Source organism: Anomaloglossus baeobatrachus, chromosome 4 (assembly GCF_048569485.1).
Source record: "Anomaloglossus baeobatrachus isolate aAnoBae1 chromosome 4, aAnoBae1.hap1, whole genome shotgun sequence".
NCBI lineage: Eukaryota > Metazoa > Chordata > Amphibia > Anura > Aromobatidae > Anomaloglossus > Anomaloglossus baeobatrachus.
Window position 1 is genome coordinate 388,849,316 of NC_134356.1, and position 8,217 is coordinate 388,857,532.

Here is an 8,217-nt window from a genome sequence, read left to right on the forward strand (position 1 = left end):
CACCAGGCATGTATAAATCAGTGACATATAATAATGTCATATAGTGTACTAGAAAATTAGTTACTTTCCAAAACAAGAAGCCAGCACTCCAAAATTGTGTGAAGCAAAAAATCTTATTTATTTGCCCCACCCGCAGCACCATTTTGCCTCCAAAACTTAGTGAACCTTTTCTCAAGTTTGAAAAACGCCCACTTGCTGTTGGGCCAAAAGGTAACTGCACATGGACAAATAAATAATGCTTTTATTTTTTGCATCATACAAATTTAAAGTGCTGCTTTCTTTTGTGGGAATATACACTGGAGATCAAAATTAGAGAACAATGTATGATCACTTGATTTTTTCAGAAATAACAAAATCTACATTAATCAACATTTGAAGGTTTTTTGTAAGGGGCACACCATGCCAGTAGAAAAGGGTTTTACAAAAGATCCAAAGTTTATCAACATAAAACCTTTATTTTGCCCAAAACGTGATGATTATAATTAGAGAACAACAATGTCTAGCACAGAGAAAGAATACAGGCCTTTGCTTTAAATGACTTCAGCACATCTGCGGTCACAGGACATCACTTGTCTCTCACACTGCCCTGTTCTGATTATTGGTCCACTCTTCTTCCAGTCTCTTCCACAGTTCTTTGACTGTTGTGAGTTTATTGCCAATGACTTTGTGACCAAGGATTTTCCAAAGGTTTTCTATTGGGTTTAGATCAGGACTCTAGGCTGGCCATTTCACTGTTACAATGTTTTCTGTTTCAAAGAACTGCTTTACCCATTTTGCTGTGTGACAGGGAACATTGTCCTGCATGAAAATTATCGGCTGATTGAGTGATGAATGCAAGTAAAGAACCACGTGTTGTTGAAGTAGCTTCTGATATATACTTGCATTCACTCTGCCATGTAGCTGTATGAGAGGTCCAACTCCTGCTGCAGAAAACATTCCCCAAACCATGACACTTCCTCATCACCTTTCACTGACTTCTTAACACACTTTGGGTTTAGTCTTTACCTAGTTTGTTGATGAACATAATGTTTCCCATCAGGCCCAAATAAATGAAACTTGCTTTCATCACTAAAATGAACTATGGACCAATTCTCCTATGTCCACACAACATGCTCCTCACCAAAGGTGAATCTAGCCTTTTGATTCTTTCTGCTAATGAGTGGTTTGGTCACTGCAGAGTGGGCTTTCAGTCCAAATGCTATTAAACATTGTGACATTGTATGATGATGAGACAGATCCTTACCCTGTTCAGTGCTGAACTGGTGAGCAAATCCAGCTGCAATGTTAAAACAATTACCCATTGATAATCATTATCTAGTCCTCTCTTGCATTTTTCTTGCGATAAGCCTTCTTGGGGAAGTTGAAAGAGTTTGTGATGTTCTAAAGATGTAATATCAAAATCACAGACTTGGAGCGACCAACTTCTCTTACTATGACTGATAAGGTCACTCCTTTGGCCTTCATCTGGACAAACAGCTGCCAAAGAGTTTCAGTTAGTTTGGAACAGCACACTATTTTTGCAAAATCAGTGCTAACTGGAACGTTAGTTTACCAGTTAAATAGGGTTTGTCAGATAATTAAGGAAATTAGCACCAGGTGCCAGATTAACACCAATAACTTTAAGGTATCTGAAAGTGTTCTCTAATATTGATCAGCGTTCATTTTCATTTATCTCATTTACATTTTTATTATGTGCTTTTGAAAAAAATAAATTTATGAAATGTCGTGGAAACCTTGCTATACAAAAAAAGCTATAGGAGAAAGACAAATGGTCTCACACGTTTGCCAGTGTTAACTAAAACAAGTTGGTCGATCGATCGGAGAACAAGGACACACACACAGCCAATTGTGTCAGTGTGCTAGGCTTGTCTGAAATCTCAGATGCCCAAGACACTAGTTTTATTACTGTCACAAAGAAAGGGGCATGACCTAATAGATTACCTTAAATGGGTATATAGGTTGACAAAAACAAGATCGTAAATGATGGATCCTGCTGCATTCCTAAGTCTAGTTCTGTCCAGTTTTCTGGACATTCATTAACAAAGACCTTTGAGACTAAAAGCATCTTTATAACAAAGAGTACACCCTGTGTTATTGCTTTTATGAATAACACTTATGAAGCTAATATAAAAGTACAAAATTATCAAAGATATATAGATATATAAATTGCTTAAATGATAATCTAACTTAATATAAAATATTAACCATAACAATTCCTCCCTTTTTATTATTTACAGACAATTTATCCACCAGCTATATCCCCATGCTGTGACAGCATGAAGGGGCCAACCCCGTTCACTGATAGATATCTTGTTTGTAAACTTCATCATATATGTTTACCAAGGGAGCACTTTGATGTTTTGCAGATGTGTTAACTGACGGCCTGTGATGTTTGATCTTACGAGTCTCTTTACATAATGTTGTCACAACAAATATACCAATTCTAGCAGCTACATACACTAATAGTTCCAACATTCCCATCTGTAGGATGCCTTGCAGAATGCCCATCAGCCACCCACCTATACCCTTAAACCAATTAGCGGGATTAAGAAATGAAAAAGTATTGTTCCACCAAGAGTCCTTGTTTTCATGGTGTTCCTGTAACCATTTATCTGTAACCATGGGCTCTCCACCCACCCCACAATTTGGATCGGAACCACATGGCTGCTGGTGAGGTTTCTTCCATTATAGTGGACGGAATCAAAAGTCTCTTCGTGGAAACAGCTATAGTTGAAAACCTCATATGGAGTCAGAGGCACAGCGAGATATGGCATAGAATTAGAGGCTATAGGGCTATGAGTGCATATCCAGCAGTTCTTAGGGCGGTCTCCAGAGTCCATGTCTCGGAGCAAGACTTGGTGATGCTTTATCAGTTTATTATCCCAGTCCTCCTTTAGCTCCTCATTGAGAGACCAGGCAAGGGACACAATTGACATCAGCATGGTCCAGAGGGGCAGGGTCATCATTTCTGCTTTTACCAGGGTTCAGGATCTTTTTGCAGTGGCTCGCATGGATCCAAGTGTCTTTGCCTTCGAGCTTGACAGAAGTGGCAGTGGTCAGTATCACTTGAAATGGCTCACTGTATCTAGGTTCCAGTGGTCTCCTTATGTGTCTCTTGACCACAACCCAGTCTCCTGGTGCCAGTGTGTGTGTGCCACGTATACAGTTGGGGTCTGGGATGGAGGAGAGAACACGTTTATGAGTGACATTCAAATGTTTATGCAACTCAAGGACATACTCAGTGAGAGTACCATATGAAGCCTGCAATTGCTGTGGAAAATACAATCCTGTCTTAGGAACACCACCAAACAGTATTTCATATGGAGACAGCTTCTCTATACCCCTTGGGGCAGTTCGCACTGAAAACAATGCGATGGGCAAACAATCTACCCAGGACAAGTGTGTTTCCTCCATGCACTTCTGGATTTTTAATTTAAGAGTACCGTTAAGGCGTTCCACCTTCCCACTACTTTGTGGGTGATGGGGAACATGGAAAGCCTGTTCTATCTGCAAAGTAGCCATGATCTGTTTCATTAATTCCCCAGTGAAGTGAGTACCCCTCTCACTTTCTATGGTTTCGGGAACCCCATATCTGCAAACCACCTCACTTATCAACTTCTTGGCAGTAGTTTTTGTATTTGCTTTGGATACTGCCCAAGCTTCCGGCCACCCAGAGAAAAGATCAATGCATACCAGGGCGTATTCATAAGTACCCACCTTAGGTAGCTGTATGTAGTCCACCTGCAGTCTCTGAAACGGGTAATCTGGTTTTGGTGTGCATTTCTGTGGGACTCGAATAGGCCTACCGGGGTTATGTTTTGCACAAACAAGACATCCCTGAACATACTTTGCAGCCGCATTCGGGAACCCTGGGGCACACCAGTTTTGTAACACTACTGCACACATCACACCCTTTGAATTATGCACCGGGGAATGTGCAAGGGCAGCCATCATGGGGAACAGGCAGCGTGGGAGGCAAATCCGGGTGTTTACCTGCCATACCCCTGACTCTGACCGTACAGCGCCCACTTTGACCCACGCATTCTGTTCGTTTGAGGGGGCCTGGGTCTGGAAGACCTGCAATAGTTCACGATCAACAGCCACTGGGGCCGGTACGGTGCCAGCCTCCTTTGCTGTAAGGGGGCACCCCGCACTATCGGTCACTAAGCTCCCTGAGAGGGCTATGTCTGTTATGGCCAGTATGTCTGTCAGAGGTAGTCTTGCTGCTTCTTTAGCCGCCTTGTTGGCCAGTGCATTCCCTACTGCAAGGGGAGTTTGTTCCCGTGTGTGTGCCGATACTTTGACTATGGCTGCCCTTCGGGGAAGGGTGAGTGCTGTCAGTAGCTGCTCTACCGCCTGCGCATTCTTTATGGGTTTGCCAGCAGAGGTCAGGAAATTACGGCTTCGCCAAATGGCGCCAAAGTCGTGTGCTACCCCAAAAGCATATTGTGAGTCAGAAAATACATTAATCTCCTTGCCTCTTCCCAGATTGCACGCTGCAGAGAGTGCTTTCAGCTCAGCCTCTTGCGCAGAACTGCTGGAGGGGAGTGGTTCTTTTATTACTGCCTTACCATCGTGGACTACTGCATACCCGGTGATGAACCGTCCTTGATCATTGTCCCAAGCTCTGGAACCATCTACAAAATACTCAGCTGAGGGGTTAGTGAGTGGTACATCAGTGATATTTGCCAAGCCCTTTGTTTCTGCTTCCATCAATGCCTGACAGTTATGTTCATGTGTCATGTCTACCTTAGCTTCCACGTCTTGGCTCACAGTCTCTCCCTTTTCCCCATCCTGAACTTTTCCTCCCTTTTCTAAATCCACTGGTAATAGTGTGGCTGGATTTAGAACATTACAACGTTTGATAACAATATGGGGGGGTGTGAGAAGGGATACTTCATATTTTGTCAGTCTGGATGCTGACAGATGGCGGGTCTGAGCCTGTTGGAGTATTTCAGATACAGCATGAGGAACCTGAATTGTGAGAGTGTTGCCTAACACTATGTCCTCTGTCTTTTTAACGAGTTCTGAAGCAGCCGCCACAGCTCGTACACATGAAGGGGAACCCATAATGACTGAATCTAGAGTTACAGAGTAATATCCTACAGGGCGTTGTCGCCCACCATGTTCTTGAGTGAGGACGCCAGATGCATGGCCTGCCTGTTCGTGACAGTAAAGAGTAAAAGATTTGTCATAGTTTGGGATACCAAGAGCTGGTGAGGCAGAGAGGGTGGACCTGAGGGTGTGGAATGCATCAACTGCTTCAGGGCCAATAGTAAAAGGTTCAGTTTTAAGGCATTGGAACAATGGGGCCATGACACTAGAGGCATTTGGAATCCAAAGCCGACAATACTGGACTAGGCCCAAGAATGCTCGTAGGGACTTAGTAGATCTGGTGAGAGGTACTTTTAGTATTGCCTCAATCCTCCCTTTCTGTAAAATGACTGAAACAAGATCATCCCACGTGGCCCGATATGCCTCTTGGACACCCTGAAGGCGCGTTCTAAATGTAAGGGGGGTTTTTCGGTGATCGGGGAGATGAGTAGCAAGGGCAATAAGCTCACTGGGGGACCAGGGCCGATATGTTTCTATTGGCCATACCTGAGGGTGATGGTGTACTGGTTGGTTATTCCCATCCACTCCCGGGGGTGTAAACTGTACATGACTTGTGGTCCTCATTGGGAACAGAGGCACCTTGTGCATTATTTCTGAGTGTGGGGACCCACAAGACAAACAATAGTTAGCCCCAGGGGAGTTCTGTTGACCACAAGACCTGCATGCCCATCCCTTTGATCCTGTATAAGGTGGGGGTGCTGAAGGGATTGTATGTTTTACATTCAGTATAGGGACTTCAAGAGTTTCAGGGTTTTTAATACTATCATAGATTTGATAGACAGTACCTTGCTTGGTTTCTTCTGATTTATGCTCACTCATAGAGAGACGCTTGGCTACATCTAACCACATCCTAGCCTGTTCAAACTTGTTCTTATCTTTCAGCCATCCTTCCCAGTTGCAAATACACTTCTCCCATTCCCCCTCTTCTAGATTACCCCACTTGCCCATACCAAATTTCTTCAGTATAACTTCACATCCATCTACTGCTTCCTTTCCTTTCAGCCTCTCCACTATCTCACATGCTGGAACTGGGACAATGGCCGTTGAGTTAGTGAATTCCTTACTGTTGCCAGTCCCCATGACTGCAACACCTGTGCTGAGTTAACCGTAGAACTCCTTTTAGCACAGCTTGAGTCTCTCAGACTCTCAATTTAATCCTGTCCCAGTCTTCTTCAGGACTCGCAAGACAGATTCTAAGGAAGCACTAACACCGGTTGTCCAGCCCTGTGAGCTAGAGAGATTCTGACACACAACCAAATGAACAGTAATATAAACCCTACTGCACCAAAAACAATTGTAACAGTCTCTATGGGTTCATATAACATTTCCTGAGGTAATCTGTAATTATTCAATAGCCGCCTCTGCAGCTTCTCAGTCAACTGAATCAATTCCTGGACAAAAGAAGGATGTCACCCAGGTGGGGGCGTAGTGATGTGTATTTACTACCCAGTTCAAAAGCTTTCCTTCAGCTCCCTGTAATGGCACTGCATGACAATTATATCTACAGTAAGTTTTACTTCTTATACTGTATATTTCCTGGTCTGGGTAAATAGGCTGAGCAAAAACTTCAACTACTATGATTTTTCCTCTCTTGAGTTCACACAAAACAGAATACAGACACTGAGGACAACGATTCTGATCCATCAACACAACTTTACAATACGTCAGTTACACAATCCACACTTCCACAGTCGCTGGTATTAATACTCCTGCTGTATTCAGGTCAAAGCTGCATTCAGCACCTCTTTCAAGAGAGTACCCTTATCAATTTACAGGAGAGATTCAATACCCTCAGAGTACTACCTTACCATGAAGGATTCCTCTGTTATGGACAATTATACTTCCCTGATCCTGATAAGGACCGATTTTTCTCTTCACCACATGTAAAGGAACACACCTAACGGGATCCCTTATCAATCAGAGACCGTAGTCCCTTATTAGTCACTCAAAGATCAATCAGTCCCACATTCAAGGATCCTCATAGTTTACAACCGCATCAGTCCAGACATAACAATCACATAGACAATGGAGACAACATATAACAATCCTCCGACTCCTGAAATATACAGGTAGAACTGCGGAGGTTCCTGTCCAGAATCGTTGGGCAAGGTTGGTTACTTGTCACTTCATTCAATTTTCATTCATCCATCATTCAATGCAATTATACATCTAAAGACACATTGATACATAGAACAGAGAAAAAAATAATTCAAACACTGGCAAAGGTTCAACAGAAATTGTCTTGTTAGGACCACCAATTACCCGTCCCAGAGCCCTCTAGGTAACACTGAATTATTTGTAACACAATGGGTTACTCACCGCGGTTTTATTCAGTGGTTCCCAGAGAGATCCTTGTAGTCGGGTCCAAAGAAGGTCCAGTTTGACAATTCCCGGGTTTCGGCACCATGTAATGTCGTGGAAACCTTGCTATACAAAAAAAGCTATAGGAGAAAGACAAATGGTCTCACACGTTTGCCAGTGTTAACTAAAACAAGTTGGTCGATCGATCGGAGAACAAGGACACACACACAGCCAATTGTGTCAGTGTGCTAGGCTTGTCTGAAATCTCAGATGCCCAAGACACTAGTTTTATTACTGTCACAAAGAAAGGGGCATGACCTAATAGATTACCTTAAATGGGTATATAGGTTGACAAAAACAAGATCGTAAATGATGGATCCTGCTGCATTCCTAAGTCTAGTTCTGTCCAGTTTTCTGGACATTCATTAACAAAGACCTTTGAGACTAAAAGCATCTTTATAACAAAGAGTACACCCTGTGTTATTGCTTTTATGAATAACACTTATGAAGGTAATATAAAAGTACAAAATTATCAAAGATATATAGATATATAAATTGCTTAAATGATAATCTAACTTAATATAAAATATTAACCATAACATGAAATAAGCCTAAAATACTGCTAGTTTACTCATGTTAAGATATAATCACATAGGGCTAAACAATGACCTTAACATTTAGGAAATTGTGTGTTGTTCTCTAATTTTGCATTTTACATTATATGTGTGATTACTTTTGTGGAAATCTGGAGAGCTGCAGTACAACTTTGTTCAGACTTGGATTATGCAGCCTGGATTATTT